This window comes from Callithrix jacchus, chromosome 12 (genome assembly GCF_049354715.1).
Source record: "Callithrix jacchus isolate 240 chromosome 12, calJac240_pri, whole genome shotgun sequence".
In the NCBI taxonomy this organism is placed as follows: Eukaryota; Metazoa; Chordata; class Mammalia; order Primates; family Cebidae; genus Callithrix; species Callithrix jacchus.
Genome location: NC_133513.1, coordinates 69,414,352 through 69,430,582, shown reverse-complemented (window position 1 = coordinate 69,430,582; position 16,231 = coordinate 69,414,352). Strand labels below are relative to the sequence as shown.

The 16,231-nt window shown below is 41.2% G+C and overlaps 1 long non-coding RNA gene across 1 annotated transcript in view; it reads left to right on the top strand.

Annotated features, from left to right (window-relative positions):
- The window catches only part of LOC144578692 (uncharacterized), a 30,053-nt gene extending 19,121 nt beyond the window's left edge, over window positions 1-10,932 (top strand). The window contains exons 2-3 of the long non-coding RNA XR_013524964.1: window positions 6,370-6,445; window positions 7,452-10,932. This is a non-coding gene — a long non-coding RNA (uncharacterized LOC144578692). The remainder of the gene's footprint in view (window positions 1-6,369; window positions 6,446-7,451) is intronic.
- Window positions 10,933-16,231: the final 5,299 nt, after the last annotated feature.

The following is a 16,231-nucleotide window of genomic DNA, read 5'->3' as shown; positions in this document are numbered from 1 at the left end:
CAAGTGACACAGCTGAGTGATGTATACATACATTTAAAAATCCCATATTTTGGGCACTAATTAAATTTTGGGCACTAATTGCTATAATAACAATATCAGTGGGTTATTCCACGATATATTGAAAAGAATCTTAAATATAGCAAAGGGTGAGCAAAGCAAAAAATACATAAAATTAATTGAATCAGTATAATCTGATATTATATATTTTATTTAGTGTATATTTGAATTGGTATAATATAAACTCCATAAGAAGCACTGAAATTTTGATTACTGGTATTGAAGTATACATAAAGCATGACATAATATACTTAGTTCTTAACAGAGTAAATATTCCTTAAAATGGTAGTATGAAGAGCAAAATAAAAATCAGTTAACCAAAACTTTCCCCAAATCTTAAAAATCAGCTGAATCTCATCCAATACTAATTGCTGTAAACTTGCAAATAGTTAAGAGGAAAACATTGTTAATGAATTGATTAATTTGGTGAATTGACTCTTTGTTTAATTGATTTTTCACCAAAATGATTTTTTAAAAACTAGCTCAGTTCCCAAAAGGGCACCTTTCCCAAGCTGCCATCTATGTATCATCTCAAATGGGCATTGAATGGGAACTGCTAAAATGGTCTGGTGTTGCCCACCCCAGGAGGGGCTTGGATGTGTTTCCTTTCAGCCATGCTGACAATCAGTCTTCCCGGACAGGCCCTATTAAGAAAGGCTGTGGGCTTTCTTCCTTATTGTCTGCAATACCACATTCCAGGGTTTTCTTAGATGTGCTTTATCCCTTGGATGCCCTTTCTTCTTCCCAAACTTTGCTTCATTTTTCATATTCTTTCTTATCTAATTCTCAGTAAATTTGTTTATATTTTCTCCTCATCCTGGGCCGATGACCTCATTCAATTTCCACCCATCCTTTCAACTAATTTCTTCCCACTCTATGCTCCAGTGGCCACCATTCAAGCTATTTACTATTTTATTTTTCTCTGTATCTTCTTATGTCTTGAAAAGTTGTCTGATATTTATTGTTTTATTAACTATTAAATTCTCAACCAACTGCATTTGGCATCCAACATTTCATTCCCCTCCACTGAAATGGTTCTTAGGATCATCAATGATTTCTAATTTCCAAACTCTGTGACTTTTCATTGGTTCACATCCCTAAAGCCATCTATGCAACATTTGAATCTCCTTCGTTTTTCTTTTGACATAATTCTCGTAAAGTTCACTTACTTTCTGCTTGGCTGTTCTTTCTTTTGCTCAACTTTCTTCCATAGTTCTCTTTAAAGAGCTGTAGCACCCTACACAAATGTAAGTGGAATTGCTGTCATTTATTTATTGATGTTTAAATTCAGACAAGGGACTGGAGGTTTGTTTTTTCATATCCAGAAGAGTATACACACCCTGGCAAGAAACAAGCAGATTACTCAGAATTCTATATAGAATACCCTTTCTTAGACCTTGGTTACTTTGGCAGACGTAGAAACAGAAGCAGAAGTAACTATGCAACGGCATCAGAGACACCATGAGCCATGGGATCAGAGAAGCCACAGAGAGGTCATGGGATTCTAAGCCTGACCTTAGGAGAACAGATTTAGCCCAAGGTGCCAGTGCTGACAGGAACATGAGAAGGCAAACTCAAATTCCTGAATTTCTATGTGTTGCGGTATGAATTGTGCCCCAAACCCCAACCACAATTCATAATGTTGAAGTTCCAATGCTCAGTAACTCAGAATGTAACTGTATTTTGGAGATAAGATCCTTAAAGAGGTCACTGAGTTAAAATGAGAATGTTACAATGGGGCTCTAACACAACCAGATGAGTGTCCTTTTAAAAACAGAGTAGGATGCACATAGAGACACCAGGGATGTGGGTGCACAAAAGGGTGACTATGCTAGGATGCAGAAAGAGGGCAGCCATCCACAAGACAAGCAGAGAGACCACAGGAGAAAGCAAACCCGCCAGTGCCTTGATCTTGGATGTTCAGCTTCCAGAACTGTGAAAAATAAATTTCTGTTGTTTAAGCCACCCAGTCTGAGGAATTTAGCCACAAAGAGGCTAAATTCCTGGACAGTCAATTTGGCACCTCAAAGCTGAGTGGTTTGTAGGTAGAGGGATTGTACCCTAATAAGGTTTTCCTGTTTGGGGTAAGTAAAATTCTTCTTTACAAATATTTTTCCCCAATCAGAAGGTTGGAATTTGCTACTATTTCCAGAAGAGTGAAGTAACCCTCCTCAATATGCCACTTGCTTCTTTAGTCAGAAAGACTACTAGCTCGTGTGACCTTCACATAAAGAGAATTGCTTGTGACAGTGATCTAGCAAATATCAAAATTTGCCTCAGCAAAGAGCTAAAAAGAAAGCAAAACAAAAAATCCTTGATATTTGAAGAGCTTGTGTCCCTTACTCCAGAAAAAAATTTCTGCCATTCAAACAAGTTTTCTGCATCAGGCTCTGTGTTAGCTCCAGCAGAGGATATATACTCAATTGGAATAGGGCTTTAAATTGTTCATGACAAAGGCTATAAATTTTACTAGGTGACTCAAATTATTCATGAGAGAGAGGAGATCTTGATTTATGCTCAGTTTTGTGTAAATTTCATTTTTGTAAAGTAAATCACTTTTCCCATTGACTCACATTACAACTTGAGAGACTCTTTATCTTCTTTTCTGAGTAATTTCCTATTGACAAAGGTTTTTTGCACTTCTGTGCAAGCATTTAATGACCTAAAAGCAAATCCTTAAATGAAGCATAGCTATTTGCAATAACTGCAAGAAAACCACATATTCATCCAACAAACGTAACAAACACTGAATGCTATCTGGCAGGGGCTGTGGATTCAAAGACACTGATTTCCTGTCATCAAGATGCTTACTGTCTTTAGTAGATTGAAAAACTCTTTTGAGAAGCAAATAATCAGCCCCCATATGCAAGTGCTCTGTAATATACATATATTGGATGGTCTTAAAAACTGAATTATATAATTGTCAAAAATAAACAAGGCTGAATACTATTCAATGTGCTAAATATAGATATTTATCAGCAATAGCCATTATAACAAGGAAAAGTACCCAGCCTGAACTGAACTCAACTTCAAGTTGTACAGAGGTGACTGGGCATTCTTAAAGGAAGAGTGAGGGAGTAGGGAGGGAAGTAAAAAATTATAAAAAGCAGGTTGGGGTTGGTCCATGTGCATTCCCTTTGGGCTCGGTAATTGTAGCTAATCCAAGTTACAGTCCTTTCCCTCCTTCTCCACGCCAGAGACTTGGAGACAGGACTTGTGTCTACACGGTGGCTGGAAAAAGAGTAAGTGCTTTCGGCAGTCTTGAGTTTTCTTTAAGCAGGGCTAGGGCATCCCTAGGGTCATTAAGGATGTGGCCTTCAGCTGTTAGAATAATATTAGAGTGTGTTCAAGTCTTTTTGACCAAGGTTGAAGCTTAGTTCAGAAGATCGCTCAGAGGAGCCTGGCTGAAGTTTGGTAAAGGAGAGAATCTTTGTTAAACACTACAAAGAATGTCGTCATTGCTTGCTCAGATCCAGTCTAGTATACATCACTAAAATCGATCATATTTATCACCAGCATTTCCGTGATCATTTTATTGCTTTGGAAGCACAGGGATTCTTAACCAGGAATCAAATACTTCGAAAGGTGTATTACTGGCTGGGCACAATGCCTCACACCTGTTATCCCAGCACTTTGGGAGGCCAAGGTGGGCGGATCATGAGGTCAGGAGATCGAGACCATCCTGGCCAACATGGTGAAACCCTGTCTCTACTAAAAATATAAAAATTAGCCTGGTGTAGCAGCACCTGCCTGTAATTCCAACTACTTGGGAGGGTGAGGCAAGAGAATTGCTTGAACTCGGGAGGCAAAGGTTGCAGTGAGCCGAGATCATGCCACTGCATTCCAGCCTGGTGACAGACCTAGACTTGTCTCTAAAAAAAAAGCTCTATTACCTAAAATTGATGTAATATCAAATGTGTATGTGTACATGTAGATTTTTCTGGTAAGAGAGTTCATTGCTTTCATCAAATCTGTGATCCTAAAAATAACTCTTTTAGGCTGGGCACAGTGGCTCATACCTGTAATCCTAGTACTTTGGGAGGCCAAGGCAGGAGGACCACTTAAGGCTAGGAGTTCAAGGCTAGCCTGCACATCAGAGTGAAAACCTGTCTCTACAAAATATTTAATACAAAGGGTTTAAAAAATATTATTTATTGTCTTGGTCCAGCATCCACAGATAATATTTCTAAGAATCCAGCTTCACTACAAACAATTTTGAGAAAATTGTTTGTACAGCTATTTGTTGTACAGCTCATAGTTTCACAGCTATTTGAGAGAATTTATTTCTATACAAGAAGCATTTATTGAATACCTAACATGCTCATTGCATTGCACTAGGCCTTGTAAGGTCAATATACAATCTTGGGATAGAGCTGAAGAAGCCATAGCAGTTTTTAAAAATTAAATAGAGACGGGGTCTCACTATGTTGCCCAGGCTAGTCTCGAACTCCCGGGCTCAAGTGATTCTTCCACCTTGGCCTCCCAAAGTGCTAGGATTGCCAGTGTGAGCCACTGTGCCTGACTGGTAGCATTTTTTGAACCAGAGAATGGGTGGGGGGGGGTAAGGCTGGTTGACAGGAACAGCATTGGGATGGACAGTTGCCATGAACAGCTAACAGTTCTATTAGAAATTATATAACATTTGTGCATAAAATCTCATTAAACATCAATGGCTAGTTATGTAAGGGAATTTAAAAAATATTGTGCCGGCCTATAAGTGGTAAGTAAGTTATTGACTTGAAATGCTTTACTGCATGGAAAGCATTACTAACATAGAATGTTTTCCATTTTCTATTCATGTTTTTCCTCATTATTTCTCTCTGGCTAATACTGTTTGGACACAATGAACACATTAACAGTACCAACCCTTGAATGCTCTTTAGAAAAACACAAAGTATTTATTGATTCTTTATGGGTTTTTATACCTAATTAAAGCTGGTTAGAATCAACAACCTTAACAACAATGTGTTGTATTCTCCCTGCTGCTAAAAAACAGCAGGAAAACATTTTTTTAAGCAACAGAGTCATGCTGCAAGTTAGAAGTAAATGAGCACTTTCCAACAATAAGATCTGCAAAATTACTGCATTTATATCCTTTCCTTAATCCCTATTATGAAGATCACACAATGAAGAATATCTCTGGATAATGAAGGCTGTTGCTAACTCAAACACGACAGCACAAAGCAGGATGCCATCTGTTAGAATCATGTTGGAACCTCTAATTTCACAATTGTTGGGAGCCCATCATTACTTCTATTTATTTAAAATATATATTCAAAAACCTAATGCTTCAAGCTTCATAATAAGGCTTTGGTGATAAGTTCTATAAAAACATGTCACTATACTTTTCTCCGTGCTTGTCAGGCAATGTCTTTTACAAAGGAACAAAGGAAACCTCTAATATTGAATCCAAGACATTAGGAACTCAAAAAAACCCGGGTTGACAAAAACAGTCTATCAATTTTATTTATTGTGAATTCTGGTACATGGCGAGGATGTTTGGACTCCAGCATAGGAGTGGTGGATGTTGTAGCATCCTGGTCTTGATTCTTCAAGCTATGTGAGCACTCTCACCCTGGGTCATTCTCAGGCATCTTATGTCCCCAAAGGCACGGCAGACAGGCAGGAGTTCAGTTATTTCAGAGAACCTGGGTGAAGAATATTAGTCCAGATCCAGGGGGCTTATCATACTGTTGAGTATAACTGCTGGCTAACAGAAGCCATAGGAAGCTGATTTGTCAGCTGTCTGAAGGGAGAAGTTCATTGTTTTGTTTTTGTTTTTTATTATACTTTAAGTTCTGAGGTACACGTGCAGTATATGCAGGATTGTTACACAGGTATACATGTGCCATGGTAGTTTGCTGCATCTATCACCCCGTCATCTACATTAGGTATTTCTCCTAATGTTATCCCTCCCCAATCCCCCCACTCCATGCTATCCCTCCCCTAGAACCCCAACCCCCAACAGGCCCCAGTATGTGATGTTCCCCTCCCTGTGTCCATATGTTCTGATTGTTCAAAACCCACTTATGAGTGAGAACATGTGGTGTTTGGTTTTCTGTTCTTGTGTCAGTTTGCTGAAAATGATGGTTTCCAGCTTCATCCATGTCCCTGCAAAGGATATGAACTCATCCTTTTTTATGGCTGCGTAGTATTCCATGGTGTATATGTGCCACTTTTTTTATCCAGTGTCTCATTGATGGGCATTTGGGTTGGTTCTAAGTCTTTGCTATTGTAAACAGTGCTGCAATAAACATATGTGTGCATGTCCCTTTATACTAGAATGACATTGTTTTTGTTTTTCTAGAATAGGTGTCTCTATGTTGCCCAGGCTTGAGTGCAGTGGTGTGATCGCAGCTCACTACAGCCTTGACCTCCCCAGGATCAGGTAATCCTCCCACCTCAGCTTTTATATTTTTAGTAGAGAATGGGTTTTGCCATGCTGCCGAGGCTGGTTTCAAACTCCTGGGCTCAAGGGATCCATCCGCCTCAGCCTCTGAAAGTGCTGGGCTTACAGATGTGAGTCACTGTGTCCAGCCTGAAGGGAGACTTTATAAAACCTCAGTTCTGCTTGGCCATTTGGCTTAAATATATTTTAGCTCTGAACAGAGGTTGAGGTCAGAGACAGAAGAAGGAAAGAGCGTCCATTCTTTGGCAAACAACCTCACTCATGATCGCACAGCTCTTGAGGGGAGCAGGATTGAGATTAGAATCCAGGATCCCTGAACTCTCATTCCAATATTTTTGCCCCTTGGTGTTTTGGTGCCTCGTTGCAGATGCCATTCTGTGTCTTCACTTCTGAGCAGATCTCCACCACTTCAGAGTTTCTTGCCTTTTTCTAAAGAGCTCTAACAATGGGGTTTTCCAGGCACCCACACTACCACTACTTTGACCATTCGATTTTTATTTGTATTTATTATTTATTTATTTATTTATATTTTTTTGAGGTGGAGTTTTGCTCTTGTTGCCCAGGCTGGAGTGCAGTGTTGCGATCTTGGCTCACTGCAACCTCTGCTTTCTGGTTTAAAGCTATTCTCCTGACACAGTCTCCTGAACAGCTGGAATTACAGGTGTGTGCCACCACGCCAGGCTAATTTTTTGTATTTTTAGTAGAGACGGGGTGTCACCACATTGGCCAGGCTGGTCTCGAGCTCCTGATCTTGTGATCTGCCCGCCTCAGTCTCCCAAAGTGCCTGGATTACAGGCGTGAGCCGCCGCGCCTGGCCTCGATTTTTATACCAACGTTTCTTCCCCTTCTCCTCCAAATTTATTTATAACTCCTCTTCCACTTTTCTTTCCTCATATTTCTTTCCCCTATTCACAAGAAATGGGTAATGCAAAGTGGAAGAAGAGCTCAGTGTATCATTTTTAATTTCTTTCTTCTCTTTCTCAAGTTCTAGGGATAAAGACTTCAGAGGAAACTTACGGATTCTCTCCCTCTTGGCTACAATGATGACTCCCTATAGTTCACTGCCTGGTCCTCATGCTTCGCCTCTCAGTTTCGTTTTCTTCATCTCTGAGACCGCTCAGCAGAGGGGTGGATAATTTAACTGATGATCGTTAGCCATTTCCTTTCTCGGCCAGTCAACTGCATTCCTCTCTATTTTAGGAGCAAGTTACAGCTTAAAGAAAACAACATCACCTGAAACACCTAAAAGAAATGTATTTTGTACAAAAAGTGCATTTCCTTATACTCTGAGGCTTTCTTCTCGCAAAGGCTGTTTATCTATCACAGCTCAGAGGGTTGTGCGGTTGAATTTCCTCATGTGACAGCTGGGTATTCCAATATACAGATGTCCTGGGAGCCAGCGCAGTGACAGAATGAGGGGAGCTGGTCCAGGGGATGTGTAGGGATCACCGTAAGTACCCTTCCCAGGTGCTTGGGTGGCTTGGGTGCTGTGTAGTCTATCACTCTCTCAGCAGAGCTGCTTCCAACTCGGGAATATTGTCAACGATTCCGAACTGCACATTTTGAGGTGGTGAAATATTACAGTAAACATGTGATTTTTATTTTTCTAATATTCCTTGCTTCCCTGCTGCTGTCTGTGTCTTCTCTTCCTCACTCAGCCACATCGGTTCCTGTTGCTCATTTGGCATTCCTGGCTTCATAAATATAAATTTTATGGTTTACTTCCTTGACTCTATCTTAAATGCTTCCCACTCTGTCAGTTTCCCATGCATTTTTGAGCTACAGCCAGTCTTCTTTAACAAGCTGTACGTTCCTTCACAGTCTGTTAAAAACCGCTATTTCTTTACTGCTGTCCTATAGACTCTTATCAATATTTCAACTCTTGTGATCACCAAGTTGCCCAAGAATAGCATCTGCAGTTAAATTAACAGGGATAAAATTACAAGATCTATCAATCTTTATGCTTCACGATGTAAGGAGGTCATTAACTGAGGTCAGGAGAAAGTTTTCCCTGACAGCGAGCTCCTTCAGAATTAGTGCATTATGGAACATTTACAAATTAGTCTCATTATATTTAGGGGCATCTGGTATAAACCCCTTGTCACAATCATGATTCTGGGAAGGCAATTAATAGGTTCTTGTGAATTCTCAGTAACCTCCAGCCTAATTTAAAAAAAGAAATTTGGATGAATTTCAGCTATTTTATCCAAAAAGACTCCCCCTCTCTGCGTGGTTGTCAATCCAGCAGCCAAGAAGTCGTCATGAATTGTGGTTCTTGCTGTAGTTGTATAAGTAGTGTCAGTTAACACAAGATGACAATGCCATTACTTAACTTTTCGTCACATATATCCTACACTTTCCAACTTCCTATTGGTCACAGACTCACAAAACATCAGAGCTGGAAGAGACAACAGGGGTCACCTTCTCCAGCATTTTCCAAAGCCCATTCTGCAGAACATCAATTCTGTGTAATGCTATAAGGTGTGATGGTGCAGGGCAAAGATTTGTGGTCACATCATGGGGTTCAGCTCATTTAAACCACATGACTTTTCTTTCCTACCTGACTTTTCAAAAACCATAGGATGTCAATGCCCTCTGAGTGTCTCCCAGAGAAGGAGACGATATGCAGACTTCTTCATATGTATTTAAACATGGAGTTCTTTTGTCAATTTCTGTGCTTTGTAGCAGGTACTTTTGGAAATGCTGATCCAGTTGTACCCTTTCATCTTGCAGCCGGAGACTCAGCAGAGGGGCAGAGACTCAGGTAACACACCAATACATGGTAGAGGCAGCCCCAGGAGTCTTGTCCCCTGATTTCTGGCTGAGGGTTCTCATTGCTTTACTCTGTGCATGCAGAGCGGATCTACAGAGGCCTCTCATAGTGGGGTGACTCACATCACAGCTTCATGTTTATGGAGCTTCTTCATGCAGCTTGGCTTCTTCTAGGTCTAGCAGGGGCCACCATGGACTGGCCACTGGCACTCCCAGTCCTTGTTGAAGGATCCACTGAGCTATGCTTAGGATTAGCAGTCTTCTCATTCTGCCTACAACTGAGAAGGTTTCTGGTGGATAGGGTTCTCAATGCTAAACTGGTGGAATCTAGGGAAAACTGGGACTGGTTAGTCACCCCCACAATGCTGCTCTCCCAGTATCTTGAGGGGTCACTGTGCTGAACAACTTCCTATTGCTTCCTCAACCCCCTAGATCATCTCTTCACCTTTCTCTACCCTGTTCTGTTTCCCAAAAAGGGACCCCTTACCCTTTGGATTCCAGATGAGATGGAGCATGGGTGGTATTTTTAGGAAGAGATGAGGGTATTTATATCCTGCTTCCTCTTTGCCACTGCTGCCATAAGCTGTCTGCATCCCTCTTCTGAAGACCACAACTCCCTGTAGATGGTCGTCTCCATGCAGCTACCTCCCACAGCTAATTACCCTGGATTCTAGTTCTGCTAACCACTGGTTCCTCTTGTCTTTTCATTTCTATGGATATAATAGATTACCGTTATTGCTGGCCTGTAATGAAAAGACCGCTTGTCTTTTCATTTCTAGGGATGTCTTTTCATTTCTAGGTGTGGTAATAGCACCCCATTATTGCTAGGCCTGTAATGCTGCAATATCCCTTTTTCTCCCCCTTAGATTCTACCCACAATGTTATAAACAATTCCTTTACTCAATTCTCTTCAAATTACCCAGTTTGAGTTCCCATCTGTTCCCTGTCTGACCCCTGGCTGAGACAGTCACTGGTTGATCAATGCCACTTTGGGAATAAACTGGCTTTTGCCTGGGCAAAGTGATGGCATGGCTTTGGAGGATACTGTGAGAGCAAACAGATCTTTCACTTGAGGACACTTTTCTTCCTCATGCCGGATGGGAAGACAGGTAAAGGAAGCTCTGATCTTAGACAAGGCCTACATTGCCAATAATCAGTGGCAGTAATTTCTGCCCAACATAACTGTTTGGACGAGCAGCTATTCCATTTGGAAGCTCAGATAAGATAATTATGTGATAATGCTTTCCAAAGTAAGACTTCTTAGTCTTACCTTCGTTCTGAGGTTGATGGAAATAGCTGGGGACCTAATTGCCTGTACAGTTCCAAACTTTTAGATGGACTTTATATAAAAATTAGAATTGGAGGCAGAAACATACATCCGTAGGCAGCGTAAGAAGATAGGGGCTGCAAGACTGGCTCCCCTCCAGCCCAGCCTTGTTACTTCCAGGTTTGAATTTACCAGTTGCTTGGTGCATGTCCAGGCAGCATTTGGCATTTGACGCTGGGTACTGTAACATGACTATTGCCACTTGCAGGAAGATAGATATCTAAAAAACCTTGAGATTGAACCCAGCTTCATGGAATATGCTATAGGCATGTTTTCTAAATAACCCTGATCCAGAACCTCACTTCCTGAACCGAAATCTGAACATAGCTTCAGTTTAGCATGGCAGTTGCCTCAAGTAGGTGATCCATCCAGATGATCTAGAGAGTTTTTTAATATTCATGCATTCATTCAATGTAAATGGACTCCTACTACGAACCAGGTACTGTGCTCAGTGCTGGGATAATGCAGTGAGCAAGGCAGGCAATGGATCTGTGGAAAGAATATTCTGCCAGGTGTGGTTGCTCACACCTGTAATCACAGAACTCCCAAGGTGAGAGGATTCCTCAAGCTCAGGAGTTTGAGGTCAGCCTGGGCAATATAGTGAGAAACCTGTCTCTACAAAAAAAATGTTTAAAAAAAATTAGCCAGGAGTGGTGGTGTGCACTTACAATCTCAGCTACTCAGGAGGCTGAGGTTGGAGGATTGCTTGAGCCACGGAGGTCGAGGCTGCAGTGAGCCATGATCACGCCATTGCACTGCAGCCTGAACAAGAGTGAGACCCTGTTTCCAGAAAACATTTTTCTTTTAGGCGGAGTTTCGCTTTTGTTACCCAGGCTGGAGTGCAATGGCACGATCTCTGTTCACCGCAACCTCTGCCTCCTGAGGTTCAGGCAATTCTTCCTCAGCCTCCTGAGTAGCTGGGATTATAGGCACGCGCTACCATGCCCAGCTAATTTTTTGTATTTTTAGTAGAGACGGGGTTTCACCATGTTGATCAGGATGGTCTCGATCTCTTGACCTTTTGATCCACCTGCCTCGGCCTCCCAAAGTGCTGGAATTACAGGCTTGAGCCACCGCGCCCAGCCACAATTTTTTTTTTTTTTAAAGAATATTCTAGTGCAGGAATCTGAGAGGAACAAACAGACTAATGTAAAAAAATAATTACAAATTACGGTGTATTTTCTGTGAAAGGTACAAGTAAGGAACGGAGAGAGAGAGAATGACAGGGAAGAGATGCTTCACTTTAGATAGAGTACAGGGAATGCCTCCTAAGGAGGCGGCACTTAGGCTCAGAAGGAAAACATGAGAAGGTACTAGCAGGGAAGGATTCTGCAGGCAAAGAGACCCTGCGCAAAATCACCAGGCTGGTGAGAGCCTCTGAGGGAATCGAAGGACTGGGAAACAGAAGGCTATCTGGAGTATGAACAGCAAGTATCTGGGTTTGAATCGTGGCTCTGGCACTTTGTGATCTTGGGCAAGTCCCTCAACTTCTCAGTGCTCAATTTCCTCTTTTGTATAATGGGAATAAGAATAGTATTGACTATTCTTAGTATTAACTGAGTTCATTAATAATCGCAGTCCTTAAGACTTTTTACACAGTAAGTACTCTCATTACGGAGCCAGTGGTGTATATAATATGAGGTTGCAAAGAGAGAGACAGAGAGATGCACAAGCCCAGACTGTGTACAGGGCTTCAGAGAAATCAGTCACAGGTAAGAAATTAAAAAAGATATAATGTAACAGATCACCTTTTCTTCAAGGCACATCACAGACTAATGCCTGATGATGGAATGTGTAGTGCATAAATTGCTAAATTTATTTTAAAGACAAATGATGTCTTTCAGGTGATCTTCCAAATTCATCAGATGTTTATATAGGCAAATAGGGCCCTGTTTGATCCCCTCAGCCATCCCTCCCCCAATAATTTACTCTGATATATATAGAGTAAATGTCTCAAGGACATTTGAAAGTACAGAAGTGTGGGGTACTATTGATTATTTTAGTAAGTGTACCATGCCTGTCATTTTATCCTGCTTTTGTACCTCATCAGAATTTAAAACTATTTTTAGTTCCACATGGGCATAATTGTATATGAGCTAAAAAAAAATCATGGTAAGAATAACACTGGACAAAATCTAAAATGCCTCCCATAGCTTGTACAGCAGTAGAGTTCATTGCAAGCATTTTATATAGGTTCTTTAGGAATGCCACTTGTTAGTATATTTTATTTTCTAATTATTCCCATATTTTGAAGAAAAAAAACCACACATCATTTTCATATATGTCTCTACTTACAAAACTGAAATACAAGGTGGTGAGGGAGACAGAAAGATAGAGAAAATGTCCTTAAGCCATATGTTCAAAAATCTGCTCTAGAGAGAAGAAGAACCAGAATAAATATTTTGGTGAAAATTAGAATGTGGTTGCACACCAGAAGTTTTCCAAAGCCCTTCATTTTTCTTGGTATGCCTTCCGCACACAGTTCTAAAAAAGTTATTCTTCCCGCTGCAAAATTACCTCTTTGGAATAGATTTTAGAATTGGTATATATTCAGGCAGACTGCCCATTCCTAATTCAGAACTTGGAATGAATAGTTTCGAATATTGAATATGACACTCTTCCCAGTCTTGGCCAAGAGAAATCATACGCTAAGGGCCTTGACCAGAAAAGCCAACTGGAATAAATAGAGTTGAAACATGCCTTTTACTGTCTTTCATTTTGAAAGTGCACATTTAACAATCGATTTCAGAGATATTGTGTGTTTTGAGACTCGGTGACTGTGATTCTCAGTAGTCTTTAGAAGAGCAGGGAAGGAAGGGCATGTAAGATTAAATAACGTGTTGGATATTGAGCTTTGATAAGCTTCTTAACCTTTGTACACAGATGACCATGAAGCAAGGCAGTAGTTCCCTGAGTAGAACCAAATGACTGTAAATAGTATTCTTGGACGTTTTCTAATCTTACCCTGCTCCTTACTTGCTCATTCTACCTTGCTCTTGCTTTTCTGCTGTTTACAGTGTTCTATTGAGTGAGAGATAAACCAGTGGCCATCAGAGGCAGAAAAATGTATTTTAAAAACCTTAACCTAGGTTTATCTCACATTCTTGAACTCAGAGAAGAGGGAGTAATATAAAGTTCACAGGTGTCGAATCATTCTTAAGTTAAAATATTTTTAATGTCCCATAAGTGATTATAATGACCAAGTGAGTAAAACTGTAGAGTGTTAAAAAGTATTTTATCTTTGACCAACAATCCCGGTTTGCTTGGGACAGAGGAGTTTCCTGGGACATGGGCCTTCAGGGTTGAAACCAGGATAACAGGGACAGTTAGTCACCCTAATAACACCATGATATCATAGGCCTTTTCTTTCTTCCTTCCTGCTCCTGGTCTTTCTTTCTCCCCACAGCTGCCATTTGCCTTAGCTCCCTATCTGTTAGGATGGTGGCATTCTCAGCAGATGCTTTATTCCTTCCCCTCAGGCATCCAGAGCTCTCTGCCTTTTATGTCAGAGAATTTGAGAATAAGTACACTTAACACTTCTCACGGCAAATTCACATGCCTTGTAGCCTTTGATTTTCATAACAATTCTGAGAAGCAGCAAAGGCAGGTATAAGCCCCACTTGACTGGTGGGAAAAAAGGAGCTCAGAGGGGTTGCTGTTTACTTCCTGGGGTGACACAGCATGACTTGACCCTACATCTCCTTACATGAAGTGCAGTGGTCCTTTCAGTTCACAGTGCTGAGGCTTCCAAATTTTTGTGACATGGACAGCTGGGGAATAGTCTTAGGATAAGAGTCTGAGCTATTCCTGGGGCTGGTAAATTGGATAGTGGAAAAGAACATTAGCTTGGAAGTCATGAGATTTGGGATGTGCTCCTGAGCTGTGGCCTTGTGAGCCTAGTGTTACTGGACAAGTCATCATCCATCTGGGTCTCATTTCCTTCACACAAAAAATGCTGAAGTTGGAGTAGATGAACCTAAGATCCCTTCTTGTTCTAAATTTCACCCCATCTTCTCTTCACCATCCATGCCTGCTTTTGGATCACCTTGCAAATCATTTTAAGGTAGTTTACCTAGACATAAAGGGAGAATAGCAGGAAACTCTTTGCTGGCTAGCAGCCAGACTGGCAGGGTTAATGGTGTAAATCAGGCCCGTTGAGCACCTCCTAACTATTCCAGAATGCCGCCTTTCTTTTTCTTTTTTTTTTGAGATGAGGTCTTGTCACCCAGGTGGGAGTACAGTGGCACAATCTCAGCTCACTGCAACTTCCGCCTCCTGGGTTCAAGCAATTCATCTGCCTCAGCCTCCCGAGTTGCTGGAATTACAGACACCTGCCACCACACTTGGGTAATTTTTGTAATTTTAGTAGAGATGGGGTTTCACTATGTTGGCCAGGCTGGTCTTGAACTTTTTACCTCAGTGGATCCGCCTGCCTCGGCCTCCCAAAGTGCTGGGATTACAGGCGTGAGACACTGTGCCTGGCCCAGAATGCCACCTTTTGAAGGATAACTCTGACAGGAGGTTTTAGCTAAATGATCTCTCAATGATACCCCTTGTCTGGGGACCAAATGTGTGGAGGCAGTAGAGGGAAAAAGAAACAAAAAAAGTGGACACAAAATCCAGAAGAGCAGCTGCCTTCAGAAGAAATGATAGTTCCATGTCTTTGAGGTCAAAGTTGCAAACTGCAAATTCAGATGAGATATTCTACTTAGAATATAAGGTCCCAATTCTAAGCAAACTGGAGTTTGTGTGTGCTCCTCAGAGCTAAACGGATATCCACTGAGAAGCAAATGAGCCTTCCAGTGCACTCCCTGCAGTCTCTGTCACGCCATGACAAAAGGTTATCTAAAGGACATATTTGTCTGTAATAGGATGCTGTACTAGATTTTTGGAGTCCTTTGTAAGTTTGGGATTCCAGATCTGTGCACTAGTGCTAAGATGATGCTTAAGAGTTTTCCAAAAGAGTTTGCAGAACTCTAGAAAAAGAAATTGGAAAAATTGCCCTCTTACCTTCATTCTGACACATCAGTATGCAGGGTGGTAACTCAGGGAAGGAGAAACTAAAGGGCCCTTGAACCTCATATACAGTCTTTAGCACAACCTAATTGCTTCCAAAATCAGCCTTCGAAGTATGCTCATACCTAGAATTGAGCAGCATTCATTTACTGAGGGGTTGCCATGTGCTTCTGGGCTGGGTACCTTCTCCAGATCCTCTAATTAACCCTCACAACAACCCTATGGGCAGGTACTTTCGTGGCCTTTTTACAACTGAAGAAACGGAGACTTAGAATGTCAACGTTATGTTGTTTGAGATCATACAGGCTATAAGTGGTGGTACTGAGATGACTCAAACCCAGGTTTCTTTGTTTCTCGGATCTGCACCCATCAGTTATCTCTCTAAGGCCATCCTGCAACACAGATGAAGAAGCTTGCTATGGCATAGAACAAGTGTGATAGATAACACTCATGTCCAATAATTAAGAGGAGAGGAAGGAGAAAGGGAACTAAGAGTTTCTTCCTTCCTTTCTAAAAATGAACAGGGTTGTAATAATTGTGCCACCTGAGGTCAAACGTGTGTCCCCAATTTGTCAAGTATTTGATGGTGATGATTGTATTTTTCCAAACTCGCTTCTCCTTCTGTGAGCCACTGAGCAATAAAGAACAGG